Consider the following 17,919-nt stretch of genomic DNA (forward strand, 5'->3'; position numbering starts at 1 on the left):
CCAAGGGAACAGCCCCTGTCTGCAGCAGGAAGGTTGGCTGCTTCGAATGGACAGAACTTCCAGTCCTAAGTCCACTCACGTCCCAAACGCTCCCAAACGCTCATACCGGGCAAGCCCTCACCGGGTGCACCTCTGGCTCCCAGGTGAGGCCAAAACCTTAGCATGGTAGCGCAGGATCACAGAGAAGGAGCGGGTGGGGGTGCTTCTGTCTTGACAAAGGCGTGACATGGCTAGTGACTGAGAGGGACTTGACTTTCCCCTATGACTGACTGTGAGAGGGGAAGGCAAAGATTTTCTGTACCCACCATGCCTTGTGACATTCTTAGGCAAATGAGGTGAGAGCCCTGCCAGAATAGCTCCAGCGATCCCATGCCACTCCTCTGAAGGCTCCTTATCTGCATAACCACAGCATTTTGAACAGGAAGCAGAGTGGCGCAGCGGAAGCGTGCTGGGCCCATAACCCAGAGGTCGATGGATCGAAACCATTCTCTGCTAGCATGGATTGTTTTTTTTTCTTGTGAGGACCACTCTCTCGTTTCCACGCTGCCAGAGCGGAAAACAGCAGGCTTGTGCCAGCTTTTTGTGGGAAGAGACTGCTCAACTATCGGTCTCTGCTCAAAGTCAGGGAGACAGATGGTCAGAGAATCAACCCTACACTTCAAAGGAAATGATGCACAGTTATGACCATTAACAAAAGATGGGACCCTCGCACTTCTTTCTGAGCCTGCTTGGAACGCTATTATTCCCTTTTTTTGTCCTGCTATTATCAATCTCCTGTGAATATCGTGGAGGTGTTTTCTTTCTCTACCCTGCTGTTTTTCCCTTGCTGCCAATAAATGCTTATTTCAATGATTTGAACTGCTGCTTTCCCTTTCTCCTTTTCTGCGCAGCTTTTGCATTGGTTTCAATCTCCAGTTCCTTAGCAGTTGCAAGAACTTTTTTCCTGATTTTCATGTTGGTCTGTAAACCAAAAATACCTCTGATACTGGTGCAATATAGTCATTGAACTCAGGGTTGTGATGTCTAGAGCTTAAAAAAAACATATGCCATGGAGCGTTGGTGGTATAGTGGTGAGCATAGCTGCCTTCCAAGCAGTTGACCCGGGTTCGATTCCCGGCCAACGCAGTGCTAATATTTATACATTAAGAAAGCAGTAGCTATTCTAACGCAATATGTTAAAAAAAAGAGAAATATCTTGACCAGATTACTCAGCTATTAGATAAACAAAGACATAGGCAGGCATCCCAAAAGCCCCGTCTGCGACTTTCTATGTCCTGAAATTTTTATATTTTACAAACAGCAGTCACCACTCACAACTGCTGGTAATAAATGGGCTGCAGGGGGGCAGGCAATGAAACGGCTAAGCCCTTCTGCCCGACCAGCCTTTAGAACTGCAGCATCTCTGCAGTAAAAAGTGTTTCAGGTCAATATCTCTCCCCTGGAAAAAATGTGCGAGGCCCACCACCGATAAATGTGGCAAAAGTCCCCAACATTTTCTGCATATTTGTGCTCTTACCTGAAAGCAGCGCCACCTTGTAGTCATCGCAGGCAACTGCAGCATACAACCAAATTTATCCAAGAGCAAGGTGAAAGAAACCCAAGGGAACAGCCCCTGTCTGCAGCAGGAAGGTTGGCTGCTTCGAATGGACAGAACTTCCAGTCCTAAGTCCACTCATGTCCCTTAACGCTCCTAAACGCTCATACCGGGCAAGCCCTCACCGGGTGCACCTCTGGCTCCCAGGTAAGGCCAAAACCTTAGCATGGTAGCGCAGGATCACAGAGAAGGAGCGGGTGGGGGTGCTTCTGTCTTGACAAAGGTGTGACATGGCTAGTGACTGAGAGAGACTTGACTTTCCCCTATGACTGACTGTGAGAGGGGAAGGCGAAGATTTTCTGCACCCAGCATGCCTTGTGACATTCTTAGGCAAATGAGGTGAGAGCCCTGCCAGAATAGCTCCAGCGATCACATGCCACTCCTCTGAAGGCTCCTGATCTGCATAACCACAGCATTTTGAACAGGAAGCAGAGTGGTGCAGCGGAAGCGTGCTGGGCCCATAACCCAGAGGTCGATGGAGTGAAACCATCCTCTGCTAGCATGGATTGATTTTTTTTCTTGTGAGGACCACTCTCTCGTTTCCACGCTGCCAGAGCGGAAAACAGCAGGCTTGTGCCAGCTTTTTGTGGGAAGAGACTGCTCAACTATCGGTCTCTGCTCAAAGTCAGGGAGACAGATGGTCAGAGAATCAACCCTACACTTCAAAGGAAATGATGCACAGTTATGACCATTAACGAAAGATGGGACCCTCGCACTTCTTTCTGAGCCTGCTTGGAACGCTATTATTCCCTTTTTTTGTCCTGCTATTATCAATCTCCTGTGAATATCGTGGAGGTGTTTTCTTTCTCTACCCTGCTGTTTTTCCCTTGCTGCCAATAAATGCTTATTTCAATGATTTGAACTGCTGCTTTCCCTTTCTCCTTTTCTGCGCAGCTTTTGCATTGGTTTCAATCTCCAGTTCCTTAGCAGTTGCAAGAACTTTTTTCCTGATTTTCATGTTGGTCTGTAAACCAAAAATACCTCTGATACTGGTGCAATATAGTCATTGAACTCAGGGTTGTGATGTCTAGAGCTGAAAAAAAACATATGCCATGGAGCGTTGGTGGTATAGTGGTGAGCATAGCTGCCTTCCAAGCAATTGACCCGGGTTTGATTCCCGGCCAACGCAGTGCTAATATTTATACATTAAGAAAGCAGTAACTTTTCTAACGCAATATGTTAAAAAAAAGAGAAATATCTTGACCAGATTACTCAGCTATTAGATAAATAATAAACAAAGACATAGTCAGGCATCCCAAAAGCCCCGTCTGCGACTTTCTATGTCCTGAAATTTTTATATTTTACAAACAGCAGTCACCACTCACAACTGCTGGTAATAAATGGGCTGCAGGGGGGCAGGCAATGAAACGGCTAAGCCCTTCTGCCCGACCAGCCTTTAGAACTGCAGCATCTCTGCAGTAAAAAGTGTTTCAGGTCAATATCTCTCCCCTGGAAAAAATGTGCGAGACCCACCACCGATAAATGTGGCAAAAGTCCCCAACATTTTCTGCATATTTGTGCTCTTACCTGAAAGCAGCGCCACCTTGTAGTCATCGCAGGCAACTGCAGCATACAACCAAATTTATCCGAGAGCAAGGTGAAAGAAACCCAAGGGAACAGCCCCTGTCTGCAGCAGGAAGGTTGGCTGCTTCGAATGGACAGAACTTCCAGTCCTAAGTCCACTCACATCCCGAACGCTCCTAAACGCTCATACCGGGCAAGCCCTCACCGGATGCACCTCTGGCTCCCAGGTAAGGCCAAAACCTGAGCATGGTAGCGCAGGATCACAGAGAAGGAGCGGGTGGGGGTGCTTCTGTCTTGACAAAGGCGTGACATGGCTAGTGACTGAGAGGGACTTGACTTTCCCCTATGACTGACTGTGAGAGGGGAAGGCGAAGATTTTCTGCACCCAGCATGCCTTGTAACATTCTTAGGCAAATGAGGTGAGAGCCCTGCCAGAATAGCTCCAGTGATCCCATGCCACTCCTCTGAAGGCTCCTGATCTGCATAACCACAGCATTTTGAACAGGAAGCAGAGTGGCGCAGCGGAAGCGTGCTGGGCCCATAACCCAGAGGTCGATGGATCGAAACCATCCTCTGCTAGCATGGATTGATTATTTTTCTTGTGAGGACCACTCTCTCGTTTCCACGCTGCCAGAGCGTAAAACAGCAGGCTTGTGCCAGCTTTTTGTGGGAAGAGACTGCTCAACTATCGGTCTCTGCTCAAAGTCAGGGAGACAGATGGTCAGAGAATCAACCCTACACTTCAAAGGAAATGATGCACAGTTATGACCATTAACGAAAGATGGGACCCTCGCACTTCTTTCTGAGCCTGCTTGGAACGCTATTATTCCCTTTTTTTGTCCTGCTATTATCAATCTCCTGTGAATTTCGTGGAGCTGTTTTCTTTCTCTACCCTGCTGTTTTTCCCTTGCTGCCAATATATGCTTATTTCAATGATTTGAACTGCTGCTTTCCCTTTCTCCTTTTCTGCGCAGCTTTTGCATTGGTTTCAATCTCCAGTTCCTTAGCAGTTGCAAGAACTTTTTTCCTGATTTTCATGTTGGTCTGTAAACCAAAAATACCTCTGATACTGGTGCAATATAGTCATTGAACTCAGGGTTGTGATGTCTAGAGCTTAAAAAAAACATATGCCATGGAGTGTTGGTGGTATAGTGGTGAGCATAGCTGCCTTCCAAGCAGTTGACCCGGGTTCGATTCCCGGCCAACACAGTGCTAATATTTATACATTAAGAAAGCAGTAGCTATTCTAATGCAATATGTTAAAAAAAGAGAAATATCTTGACCAGATTACTCAGCTATTAGATAAATAATAAACAAAGACATAGGCAGGCATCCCAAAAGCCCCGTCTGCGACTTTCTATGTCCTGAAATGTTTATATTTTACAAACAGCAGTCACCATCACAACTGCTGGTAATAAATGGGCTGCAGGGGGGCAGGCAATGAAACGGCTAAGCCCTTCTGCCCGACCAGCCTTTAGAACTGCAGCATCTCTGCAGTAAAAAGTGTTTCAGGTCAATATCTCTCCCCTGGAAAAAATGTGCGAGACCCACCACCGATAAATGTGGCAAAAGTCCCCAACATTTTCTGCATATTTGTGCTCTTACCTGAAAGCAGCGCCACCTTGTAGTCATCGCAGGCAACTGCAGCATACAACCAAATTTATCCGAGAGCAAGGTGAAAGAAACCCAAGGGAACAGCCCCTGTCTGCAGCAGGAAGGTTGGCTGCTTCAAATGGACAGAACTTCCAGTCCTAAGTCCACTCACGTCCCGAACGCTCCCAAACGCTCATACTGGGCAAGCCCTCAGCGGGTGCACCTCTGGCTCCCAGGTAAGGCCAAAACCTGAGCATGGTAGCGCAGGATCACAGAGAAGGAGCGGTTGGGGGTGCTTCTGTCTTGACAAAGGCGTGACATGGCTAGTGACTGAGAGGGCCTTGACTTTGCCCTATGACTGACTGTGAGAGGGGAAGGCGAAGATTTTCTGCACCCAGCATGCCTTGTGACATTCTTAGGCAAATGAGGTGAGAGCCCTGCCAGAATAGCTCCAGCGATCCCATGCCACTCCTCTGAAGGCTCCTGATCTGCATAACCACAGCATTTTGAACAGGAAGCAGAGTGGCGCAGCAGAAGCGTGCTGGGCCCATAACCCAGATGTTGATGGATCGAAACCATCCTCTGCTAGCATGGATTGATTTTTTTTCTTGTGAGGACCACTCTCTCGTTTCCACGCTGCCAGAGCGGAAAACAGCAGGCTTGTGCCAGCTTTTTGTGGGAAGAGACTGCTCAACTATCGGTCTCTGCTCAAAGTCAGGGAGACAGATGGTCAGAGAATCAACCCTACACTTCAAAGGAAATGATGCACAGTTATGACCATTGACGAAAGATGGGACCCTTGCACTTCTTTCTGAGCCTGCTTGGAATGCTATTATTCCCTTTTTTTGTCCTGCTATTATCAATCTCCTGTGAATTTCGTGGAGCTGTTTTCTTTCGATACCCTGCTGTTTTTACCTTGCTGCCAATATATGCTTATTTCAATGATTTGAACTGCTGCTTTCCCTTTCTCCTTTTCTGCGCAGCTTTTGCATTGGTTTCAATCTCCAGTTCCTTAGCAGTTGCAAGAACTTTTTTCCTGATTTTCATGTTGGTCTGTAAACCAAAAATACCTCTGATACTGGTGCAATATAGTCATTGAACTCAGGGTTGTGATGTCTAGAGCTTAAAAAAAACATATGCCACGGAGCGTTGGTGGTATAGTGGTGAGCATAGCTGCCTTCCAAGCAGTTGACCTGGGTTTGATTCCCGGCCAACGCAGTGTTAATATTTATACATTAAGAAAGCAGTAGCTATTCTATCGCAATATGTTAAAAAAAAGAGAAATATCTTGACCAGATTACTCAGCTATTAGATAAATAATAAACAAAGACAGAGGCAGGCATCCCAAAAGCCCCGTCTGCGACTTTCTATGTCCTGAAATTTTTATATTTTACAAACAGCAGTCACCACTCACAACTGCTGGTAATAAATGGGCTGCAGTGGGGCAGGCAATGAAACGGCTAAGTCCTTCTGCCCGACCAGCCTTTAGAACTGCAGCATCTCTGCAGTAAAAAGTGTTTCAGATCAATATCTCTCCTCTGGAAAAAATGTGCGAGACCCACCACCGATAAATGTGGCAAAAGTCCCCAACATTTTCTGCATATTTGTGCTCTTACCTGAAAGCAGCGCCACCTTGTAGTCATCGCAGGCAACTGCAGCATACAACCAAATTTATCCGAGAGCAAGGTGAAAGAAACCCAAGGGAACAGCCCCTGTCTGCAGCAGGAAGGTTGGCTGCTTCGAATGGACAGAACTTCCAGTCCTAAGTCCACTCACGTCCCGAACGCTCCCAAACGCTCATACCAGGCAAGCCCTCATCGGGTGCACCTCTGGCTCCCAGGTAAGGCCAAAACCTGAGCATGGTAGCGCAGGATCACAGAGAAGGAGCGGTTGGGGGTGCTTCTGTCTTGACAAAGGCGTGACATGGCTAGTGACTGAGAGGGCCTTGACTTTCCCCTATGACTGACTGTGAGAGGGGAAGGCCAAGATTTTCTGCACCCAGCATGCCTTGTGACATTCTTAGGCTAATGAGGTGAGAGCCCTGCCAGAATAGCTCCAGCGATCCCATGCCACTCCTCTGAAGGCTCCTGATCTGCATAACCACAGCATTTTGAACAGGAAGCAGAGTGGCGCAGCGGAAGCGTGCTGGGCCCATAACCCAGAGGTCGATGGATCGAAACCATCCTCTGCTAGCATGGATTGATTTTTTTTCTTGTGAGGACCACTCTCTCGTTTCCACGCTGCCAGAGCGGAAAACAGCAGGCTTGTGACAGCTTTTTGTGGGAAGAGACTGCTCAACTATCGGTCTCTGCTCAAAGTCAGGGAGACAGATGGTCAGAGAATCAACCCTACACTTCAAAGGAAATGATGCACAGTTATGACCATTAACGAAAGATGGGACCCTCGCACTTCTTTCTGAGCCTGCTTGGAACGCTATTATTCCCTTTTTTTGTCCTGCTATTATCAATCTCCTGTGAATTTCGTGGAGCTGTTTTCTTTCTCTACCCTGCTGTTTTTCCCTTGCTGCCAATATATGCTTATTTCAATGATTTGAACTGCTGCTTTCCCTTTCTCCTTTTCTGCGCAGCTTTTGCATTGGTTTCAATCTCCAGTTCCTTAGCAGTTGCAAGAACTTTTTTCCTGATTTTCATGTTGGTCTGTAAACCAAAAATACCTCTGATACTGGTGCAATATAGTCATTGAACTCAGGGTTGTGATGTCTAGAGCTTAAAAAATACATATGCCATGGAGCGTTGGTGGTATAGTGGTGAGCATAGCTGCCTTCCAAGCAATTGACCCGGGTTCGATTCCCGGCCAACGCAGTGCTAATATTTATACATTAAGAAAGCAGTAGCTATTCTAATGCAATATGTCAAAAAAAGAGAAATATCTTGACCAGATTACTCAGCTATTAGATAAATAATAAACAAAGACATAGGCAGGCATCCCAAAAGCCCCGTCTGCGACTTTCTATGTCCTGAAATTTTTATATTTTACAAACAGCACTCACCATCACAACTGCTGGTAATAAATGGGCTGCAGGGGGGCAGGCAATGAAACGGCTAAGCCCTTCTGCCCGACCAGCCTTTAGAACTGCAGCATCTCTGCAGTAAAAAGTGTTTCAGGTCAATATCTCTCCCCTGGAAAAAATGTGCGAGACCCACCACCGATAAATGTGGCAAAAGTCCCCAACATTTTCTGCATATTTGTGCTCTTACCTGAAAGCAGCGCCACCTTGTAGTCATCGCAGGCAACTGCAGCATACAACCAAATTTATCCGAGAGCAAGGTGAAAGAAACCCAAGGGAACAGCCCCTGTCTGCAGCAGAAAGGTTGGCTGCTTCGAATGGACAGAACTTCCAGTCCTAAGTCCACTCACGTCCCGAACGCTCCCAAACGATCATACCGGGCAAGCCCTCACCGGGTGCACCTCTGGCTCCCAGGTAAGGCCAAAACATGAGCATGGTAGCGCAGGATCACAGAGAAGGAGCGGGTGGGGGTGCTTCCGTCTTGACAAAGGCGTGACATGGCTAGTGACTGAGAGGGACTTGACTTTCCCCTATGACTGACTGTGAGAGGGGAAGGCGAAGATTTTCTGCACCCAGCATGCCTTGTGACATTCTTAGCAAATGAGGTGAGAGCCCTGCCAGAATAGCTCCAGCGATCACATGCCACTCCTCTGAAGGCTCCTGATCTGCATAACCACAGCATTTTGAACAGGAAGCAGAGTGGCGCAGCGGAAGCGTGCTGGGCCCATAACCCAGAGGTCGATGGAGTGAAACCATCCTCTGCTAGCATGGATTGATTTTTTTTCTTGTGAGGACCACTCTCTCGTTTCCACGCTGCCAGAGCGGAAAACAGAAGGCTTGTGCCAGCTTTTTGTGGGAAGAGACTGCTCAACTATCGGTCTCTGCTCAAAGTCAGGGAGACAGATGGTCAGAGAATCAACCCTACACTTCAAAGGAAATGATGCACAGTAATGACCATTAACGAAAGATGGGACCCTCGCACTTCTTTCTGAGCCTGCTTGGAACGCTATTATTCCCTTTTTTTGTCCTGCTATTATCAATCTCCTGTGAATTTCGTGGAGCTGTTTTCTTTCTCTACCCTGCAGTTTTTCCCTTGCTGCCAATATATGCTTATTTCAATGATTTGAACTGCTGCTTTCCCTTTCTCCTTTTCTGCGCAGCTTTTGCATTGGTTTCAATCTCCAGTTCCTTAGCAGTTGCAAGAACTTTTTTCCTGATTTTCATGTTGGTCTGTAAACCAAAAATACCTCTGATACTGGTGCAATATAGTCATTTAACTCAGGGTTGTGATGTCTAGAGCTTAAAAAAAACATATGCCATGGAGCGTTGGTGGTATAGTGGTGAGCATAGCTGCCTTCCAAGCAATTGACCCGGGTTCGATTCCCGGCCAACGCAGTGCTAATATTTATACATTAAGAAAGCAGTAGCTATTCTAATGCAATATGTTAAAAAAAGAGAAATATCTTGACCAGATTACTCAGCTAAACAAAGACATAGGCAGGCATCCCAAAAGCCCCGTCTGCGACTTTCTATGTCCTGAAATTTTTATATTTTACAAACAGCAGTCACCATCACAACTGCTGGTAATAAATGGGCTGCAGGGGGGCAGGCAATGAAACGGCTAAGCCCTTCTGCCCGACCAGCCTTTAGAACTGCAGCATCTCTGCAGTAAAAAGTGTTTCAGGTCAATATCTCTCCCCTGGAAAAAATGTGCGAGACCCACCACCGATAAATGTGGCAAAAGTCCCCAACATTTTCTGCATATTTGTGCTCTTACCTGAAAGCAGCGCCACCTTGTAGTCATTGCAGGCAACTGCAGCATACAACCAAATTTATCCGAGAGCAAGGTGAAAGAAACCCAAGGGAACAGCCCCTGTCTGCAGCAGGAAGGTTGGCTGCTTCGAATGGACAGAACTTCCAGTCCTAAGTCCACTCACGTCCCGAACGCTCCCAAACGCTCCTACCGGGCAAGTTCTCACCGGGTGCACCTCTGGCTCCCAGGTAAGGCCAAAACCTGAGCATGGTAGCGCAGGATCACAGAGAAGGAGCGGGTGGGGGTGCTTCTGTCTTGACAAAGGCGTGACATGGCTAGTGACTGAGAGGGACTTGACTTTCCCCTATGACTGACTGTGAGAGGGGAAGGCGAAGATTTTCTGCACCCAGCATGCCTTGTGACATTCTTAGGCAAATGAGGTGAGAGCCCTGCCAGAATAGCTCCAGCGATCCCATGCAACTCCTCTGAAGGCTCCTGATCTGCATAACCACAGCATTTTGAACAGGAAGCAGAGTGGCGCAGCGGAAGCGTGCTGGGCCCATAACCCAGAGGTCGATGGATCGAAACCATCCTCTGCTAGCATGGATTGATTTTTTTCTTGTGAGGACCACTCTCTCGTTTCCACGCTGCCAGAGCGGAAAACAGCAGGCTTGTGCCAGCTTTTTGTCTGAAGAGACTGCTCAACTATCGGTCTCTGCTTAAAGTCAGGGAGACAGATGGTCAGAGAATCAACCCTACACTTCAAAGGAAATGATGCACAGTTATGACCATTAAAGAAAGATGGGACCCTCGCACTTCTTTCTGAGCCTGCTTGGAACGTTATTATTCCCTTTTTTTGTCCTGCTATTATCAATCTCCTGTGAATTTCGTGGAGCTGTTTTCTTTCTCTACCCTGCTGTTTTTCCCTTGCTGCCAATATATGCTTATTTCAATGATTTGAACTGCTGCTTTCCCTTTCTCCTTTTCTGAGCAGCTTTTGCATTGGTTTCAATCTCCAGTTCCTTAGCAGTTGCAAGAACTTTTTTCCTGATTTTCATGTTGGTCTGTAAACCAAAAATACCTCTGATACTGGTGCAATATAGTCATTGAACTCAGGGTTGTGATGTCTAGAGCTTAAAAAAAACATATGCCATGGAGCGTTGGTGGTATAGTGGTGAGCATAACTACCTTCCAAGCAGTTGACCCGGGTTCGATTCCTGGCCAACGCAGTGTTAATATTTATACATTAAGAAAGCAGTAGCTATTCTAAAGCAATATGTTAAAAAAAAGAGAAATATCTTGACCAGATTACTCAGCTATTAGATAAATAATAATCAAAGACATAGGCAGGCATCCCAAAAGCCCCGTCTGCGACTTTCTATGTCCTGAAATCTTTATATTTTACAAACAGCAGTCACCACTCACAACTGCTGGTAATAAATGGGCTGCAGGGGGGCAGGCAATGAAACGGCTAAGCCCTTCTGCCCGACCAGCCTTTAGAACTGCAGTTTCTCTGCAGTAAAAAGTGTTTCAGGTCAATATCTCTCCCCTGGAAAAAATGTGCGAGACCCACCACCGATAAATGTGGCAAAAGTCCCCAACATTTTCTGCATATTTGTGCTCTTACCTGAAAGCAGCGCGACCTTGTAGTCATCACAGGCAACTGCAGCATACACCCAAATTTATCTGAGAGCAAGGTGAAAGAAACTCAAGGGAATAGCCCCTGTCTGCAGCAGGAAGGTTGGCTGCTTCGAATGGACAGAACTTCCAGTCCTAAGTCCACTCACGTCCCGAACGCTCATACCGGGCAAGCCCTCACCGGGTGCACCTCTGGCTCCCAGGTAAGGCCAAAACCGGAGCATGGTAGCGCAGGATCACAGAGAAGGAGCGGGTGGGGGTGCTTCTGTCTTGACAAAGGCGTGACATGGCTAGTGACTGAGAGGGACTTGACTTTCCCATATGACTGACTGTGAGAGGGGAAGGTGAAGATTTTCTGCACCCACCATGCCTTGTGACATTCTTAGGCAAATGAGGTGAGAGCCCTGCCAGAATAGCTCCAGCGATCCCATGCCACTCCTCTGAAGGCTCCTGATCTGCATAACCACAGCATTTTGAACAGGAAGCAGAGTGGCACAGCGGAAGCGTGCTGGGCCCATAACCCAGAGGTCGATGGATCGAAACCATCCTCTGCTAGCATGGATTGATTATTTTTCTTGTGAGGACCACTCTCTCGTTTCCACGCTGCCAGAGCGGAAAACAGCAGGCTTGTGCCAGCTTTTTGTGGGAAGAGACTGCTCAACTATCGGTCTCTGCTCAAAGTCAGGGAGACAGATGGTCAGAGAATCAACCCTACACTTCAAAGGAAATGATGCACAGTTATGACCATTAACGAAAGATGGGACCCTCGCACTTCTTTCTGAGCCTGCTTGGAACGCTATTATTCCCTTTTTTTGTCCTGCTATTATCAATCTCCTGTGAATTTCGTGGAGCTGTTTTCTTTCTCTACCCTGCTGTTTTTCCCTTGCTGCCAATATATGCTTATTTCAATGATTTGAACTGCTGCTTTCCCTTTCTCCTTTTCTGCGCAGCTTTTGCATTGGTTTCAATCTCCAGTTCCTTAGCAGTTGCAAGAACTTTTTTCCTGATTTTCATGTTGGTCTGTAAACCAAAAATACCTCTGATACTGGTGCAATATAGTCATTGAACTCAGGGTTGTGATGTCTAGAGCTTAAAAAATACATATGCCATGGAGCGTTGGTGGTATAGTGGTGAGCATAGCTGCCTTCCAAGCAATTGACCCGGGTTCGATTCCCGGCCAACGCAGTGCTAATATTTATACATTAAGAAAGCAGTAGCTATTCTAATGCAATATGTCAAAAAAAGAGAAATATCTTGACCAGATTACTCAGCTATTAGATAAATAATAAACAAAGACATAGGCAGGCATCCCAAAAGCCCCGTCTGCGACTTTCTATGTCCTGAAATTTTTATATTTTACAAACAGCAGTCACCATCACAACTGCTGGTAATAAATGGGCTGCAGGGGGGCAGGCAATGAAACGGCTAAGCCCTTCTGCCCGACCAGCCTTTAGAACTGCAGCATCTCTGCAGTAAAAAGTGTTTCAGGTCAATATCTCTCCCCTGCAAAAAATTTGCGAGACCCACCACCGATAAATGTGGCAAAAGTCCCCAACATTTTCTGCATATTTGTGCTCTTACCTGAAAGCAGCGCCACCTTGTAGTCATCGCAGGCAACTGCAGCATTCAACCAAATTTATCCGAGAGCAAGGTGAAAGAAACCCAAGGGAACAGCCCCTGTCTGCAGCAGAAAGGTTGGCTGCTTCGAATGGACAGAACTTCCAGTCCTAAGTCCACTCACGTCCCGAACGCTCCCAAACGATCATACCGGGCAAGCCCTCACCGGGTGCACCTCTGGCTCCCAGGTAAGGCCAAAACATGAGCATGGTAGCGCAGGATCACAGAGAAGGAGCGGGTGGGGGTGCTTCTGTCTTGACAAAGGCGTGACATGGCTAGTGACTGAGAGGGACTTGACTTTCCCCTATGACTGACTGTGAGAGGGGAAGGCGAAGATTTTCTGCACCCAGCATGCCTTGTGACATTCTTAGGCAAATGAGGTGAGAGCCCTGCCAGAATAGCTCCAGCGATCCCATGCCACTCCTCTGAAGGCTCCTGATCTGCATAACCACAGCCTTTTGAACAGGAAGCAGAGTGGCGCAGCGGAAGCGTGCTGGGCCCATAACCCAGAGGTCGATGGATCGAAACCATCCTCTGCTAGCATGGATTGATTATTTTTCTTGTGAGGACCACTCTCTCGTTTCCACGCTGCCAGAGCGGAAAACAGCAGGCTTGTGCCAGCTTTTTGTGGGAAGAGACTGCTCAACTATCGGTCTCTGCTCAAAGTCAGGGAGACAGATGGTCAGAGAATCAACCCTACACTTCAAAGGAAATGATGCACAGTTATGACCATTAACGAAAGATGGGACCCTCGCACTTCTTTCTGAGCCTGCTTGGAACGCTATTATTCCCTTTTTTTGTCCTGCTATTATCAATCTCCTGTGAATTTCGTGGAGCTGTTTTCTTTCTCTACCCTGCTGTTTTTCCCTTGCTGCCAATATATGCTTATTTCAATGATTTGAACTGCTGCTTTCCCTTTCTCCTTTTCTGCGCCGCTTTTGCATTGGTTTCAATCTCCAGTTCCTTAGCAGTTGCAAGAACTTTTTTCCTGATTTTCATGTTGGTCTGTAAACCAAAAATACCTCTGATACTGGTGCAATATAGTCATTGAACTCAGGGTTGTGATGTCTAGAGCTTAAAAAATACATATGCCATGGAGCGTTGGTGGTATAGTGGTGAGCATAGCTGCCTTCCAAGCAATTGACCCGGGTTCGATTCCCGGCCAACGCAGTGCTAATATTTATACATTAAGAAAGCAGTAGCTATTCTAATGCAATATGTCAAAAAAAGAGAAATATCTTGACCAGATTACTCAGCTATTAGATAAATAATAAACAAAGACATAGGCAGGCATCCCAAAAGCCCCGTCTGCGACTTTCTATGTCCTGAAATTTTTATATTTTACAAACAGCAGTCACCATCACAACTGCTGGTAATAAATGGGCTGCAGGGGGGCAGGCAATGAAACGGCTAAGCCCTTCTGCCCGACCAGCCTTTAGAACTGCAGCATCTCTGCAGTAAAAAGTGTTTCAGGTCAATAACTCTCCCCTGGAAAAAATGTGCGAGACCCACCACCGATAAATGTGGTAAAAGTCCCCAACATTTTCTGCATATTTGTGCTCTTACCTGAAAGCAGCGCCACCTTGTAGTCATCGCAGGCAACTGCAGCATACAACCAAATTTATCCGAGAGCAAGGTGAAAGAAACCCAAGGGAACAGCCCCTGTCTGCAGCAGGAAGGTTGGCTGCTTCGAATGGACAGAACTTCCAGTCCTAAGTCCACTCACGTACCGAACGCTCCCAAACGATCATACCGGGGAAGCCCTCACCGGGTGCACCTCTGGCTCCCAGGTAAGGCCAAAACCGGAGCATGGTAGCGCAGGATCACAGAGAAGAAGCGGGTGGGGGTGCTTCTGTCTTGACAAAGGCGTGACATGGCTAGTGACTGAGAGGGACTTGACTTTCCCCTATGACTGACTGTGAGAGGGGAAGGCGAAGATTTTCTGCACCCAGCATGCCTTGTGACATTCTTAGGCAAATGAGGTGAGAGCCCTGCCAGAATAGCTCCAGTGATCCCATGCCACTCCTCTGAAGGCTCCTGATCTGCATAACCACAGCATTTTGAACAGGAAGCAGAGTGGCGCAGCGGAAGCGTGCTGGGCCCATAACCCAGAGGTCGATGGATCGAAACCATCCTCTGCTAGCATGGATTGATTATTTTTCTTGTGAGGACCACTCTCTCGTTTCCACGCTGCCAGAGCGTAAAACAGCAGGCTTGTGCCAGCTTTTTGTGGGAAGAGACTGCTCAACTATCGGTCTCTGCTCAAAGTCAGGGAGACAGATGGTCAGAGAATCAACCCTACACTTCAAAGGAAATGATGCACAGTTATGACCATTAACGAAAGATGGGACCCTCGCACTTCTTTCTGAGCCTGCTTGGAACGCTATTATTCCCTTTTTTTGTCCTGCTATTATCAATCTCCTGTGAATTTCGTGGAGCTGTTTTCTTTCTCTACCCTGCTGTTTTTCCCTTGCTGCCAATATATGCTTATTTCAATGATTTGAACTGCTGCTTTCCCTTTCTCCTTTTCTGCACAGCTTTTGCATTGGTTTCAATCTCCAGTTCCTTAGCAGTTGCAAGAACTTTTTTCCTGATTTTCATGTTGGTCTGTAAACCAAAAATACCTCTGATACTGGTGCAATATAGTCATTGAACTCAGGGTTGTGATGTCTAGAGCTTAAAAAAAACATATGCCACGGAGTGTTGGTGGTATAGTGGTGAGCATAGCTGCCTTCCAAGCAGTTGACCCGGGTTCGATTCCCGGCCAACACAGTGCTAATATTTATACATTAAGAAAGCAGTAGCTATTCTAATGCAATATGTTAAAAAAAGAGAAATATCTTGACCAGATTACTCAGCTATTAGATAAATAATAAACAAAGACATAGGCAGGCATCCCAAAAGCCCCGTCTGCGACTTTCTATGTCCTGAAATGTTTATATTTTACAAACAGCAGTCACCATCACAACTGCTGGTAATAAATGGGCTGCAGGGGGGCAGGCAATGAAACGGCTAAGCCCTTCTGCCCGACCAGCCTTTAGAACTGCAGCATCTCTGCAGTAAAAAGTGTTTCAGGTCAATATCTCTCCCCTGGAAAAAATGTGCGAGACCCACCACCGATAAATGTGGCAAAAGTCCCCAACATTTTCTGCATATTTGTGCTCTTACCTGAAAGCAGCGCCACCTTGTAGTCATCGCAGGCAACTGCAGCATACAACCAAATTTATCCGAGAGCAAGGTGAAAGAAACCCAAGGGAACAGCCCCTGTCTGCAGCAGGAAGGTTGGCTGCTTCAAATGGACAGAACTTCCAGTCCTAAGTCCACTCACGTCCCGAACGCTCCCAAACGCTCATACTGGGCAAGCCCTCAGCGGGTGCACCTCTGGCTCCCAGGTAAGGCCAAAACCTGAGCATGGTAGCGCAGGATCACAGAGAAGGAGCGGTTGGGGGTGCTTCTGTCTTGACAAAGGCGTGACATGGCTAGTGACTGAGAGGGCCTTGACTTTGCCCTATGACTGACTGTGAGAGGGGAAGGCGAAGATTTTCTGCACCCAGCATGCCTTGTGACATTCTTAGGCAAATGAGGTGAGAGCCCTGCCAGAATAGCTCCAGCGATCCCATGCCACTCCTCTGAAGGCTCCTGATCTGCATAACCACAGCATTTTGAACAGGAAGCAGAGTGGCGCAGCAGAAGCGTGCTGGGCCCATAACCCAGATGTTGATGGATCGAAACCATCCTCTGCTAGCATGGATTGATTTTTTTTCTTGTGAGGACCACTCTCTCGTTTCCACGCTGCCAGAGCGGAAAACAGCAGGCTTGTGCCAGCTTTTTGTGGGAAGAGACTGCTCAACTATCGGTCTCTGCTCAAAGTCAGGGAGACAGATGGTCAGAGAATCAACCCTACACTTCAAAGGAAATGATGCACAGTTATGACCATTGACGAAAGATGGGACCCTTGCACTTCTTTCTGAGCCTGCTTGGAACGCTATTATTCCCTTTTTTTGTCCTGCTATTATCAATCTCCTGTGAATTTCGTGGAGCTGTTTTCTTTCGATACCCTGCTGTTTTTACCTTGCTGCCAATATATGCTTATTTCAATGATTTGAACTGCTGCTTTCCCTTTCTCCTTTTCTGCGCAGCTTTTGCATTGGTTTCAATCTCCAGTTCCTTAGCAGTTGCAAGAACTTTTTTCCTGATTTTCATGTTGGTCTGTAAACCAAAAATACCTCTGATACTGGTGCAATATAGTCATTGAACTCAGGGTTGTGATGTCTAGAGCTTAAAAAAAACATATGCCACGGAGCGTTGGTGGTATAGTGGTGAGCATAGCTGCCTTCCAAGCAGTTGACCTGGGTTTGATTCCCGGCCAACGCAGTGTTAATATTTATACATTAAGAAAGCAGTAGCTATTCTATCGCAATATGTTAAAAAAAAGAGAAATATCTTGACCAGATTACTCAGCTATTAGATAAATAATAAACAAAGACAGAGGCAGGCATCCCAAAAGCCCCGTCTGCGACTTTCTATGTCCTGAAATTTTTATATTTTACAAACAGCAGTCACCACTCACAACTGCTGGTAATAAATGGGCTGCAGTGGGGCAGGCAATGAAACGGCTAAGTCCTTCTGCCCGACCAGCCTTTAGAACTGCAGCATCTCTGCAGTAAAAAGTGTTTCAGATCAATATCTCTCCCCTGGAAAAAATGTGCGAGACCCACCACCGATAAATGTGGCAAAAGTCCCCAACATTTTCTGCATATTTGTGCTCTTACCTGAAAGCAGCGCCACCTTGTAGTCATCGCAGGCAACTGCAGCATACAACCAAATTTATCCGAGAGCAAGGTGAAAGAAACCCAAGGGAACAGCCCCTGTCTGCAGCAGGAAGGTTGGCTGCTTCGAATGGACAGAACTTCCAGTCCTAAGTCCACTCACGTCCCAAACGCTCCCAAACGCTCATACCAGGCAAGCCCTCATCGGGTGCACCTCTGGCTCCCAGGTAAGGCCAAAACCTGAGCATGGTAGCGCAGGATCACAGAGAAGGAGCGGTTGGGGGTGCTTCTGTCTTGACAAAGGCGTGACATGGCTAGTGACTGAGAGGGCCTTGACTTTCCCCTATGACTGACTGTGAGAGGGGAAGGCCAAGATTTTCTGCACCCAGCATGCCTTGTGACA

At 47.0% G+C, this 17,919-nt stretch overlaps 3 non-coding genes across 3 annotated transcripts; all 3 read left to right on the forward strand.

The window, feature by feature from the left end:
• The first annotated feature begins 1,053 nt into the window (after positions 1-1,053).
• Positions 1,054-1,125, forward strand: TRNAG-UCC (transfer RNA glycine (anticodon UCC)). The gene has a single exon. It is a non-coding gene; the product is annotated as a tRNA-Gly (tRNA).
• A 3,130-nt stretch (positions 1,126-4,255) lies between these two features.
• Positions 4,256-4,327, forward strand: TRNAG-UCC (transfer RNA glycine (anticodon UCC)). The gene has a single exon. It is a non-coding gene; the product is annotated as a tRNA-Gly (tRNA).
• Positions 4,328-15,447: 11,120 nt separating this feature from the next.
• On the forward strand, positions 15,448-15,519 carry TRNAG-UCC (transfer RNA glycine (anticodon UCC)). The gene has a single exon. It is a non-coding gene; the product is annotated as a tRNA-Gly (tRNA).
• Positions 15,520-17,919: the final 2,400 nt, after the last annotated feature.

This window comes from Pleurodeles waltl, unplaced genomic scaffold (genome assembly GCF_031143425.1).
Source record: "Pleurodeles waltl isolate 20211129_DDA unplaced genomic scaffold, aPleWal1.hap1.20221129 scaffold_135, whole genome shotgun sequence".
Taxonomy (NCBI): domain Eukaryota; kingdom Metazoa; phylum Chordata; class Amphibia; order Caudata; family Salamandridae; genus Pleurodeles; species Pleurodeles waltl.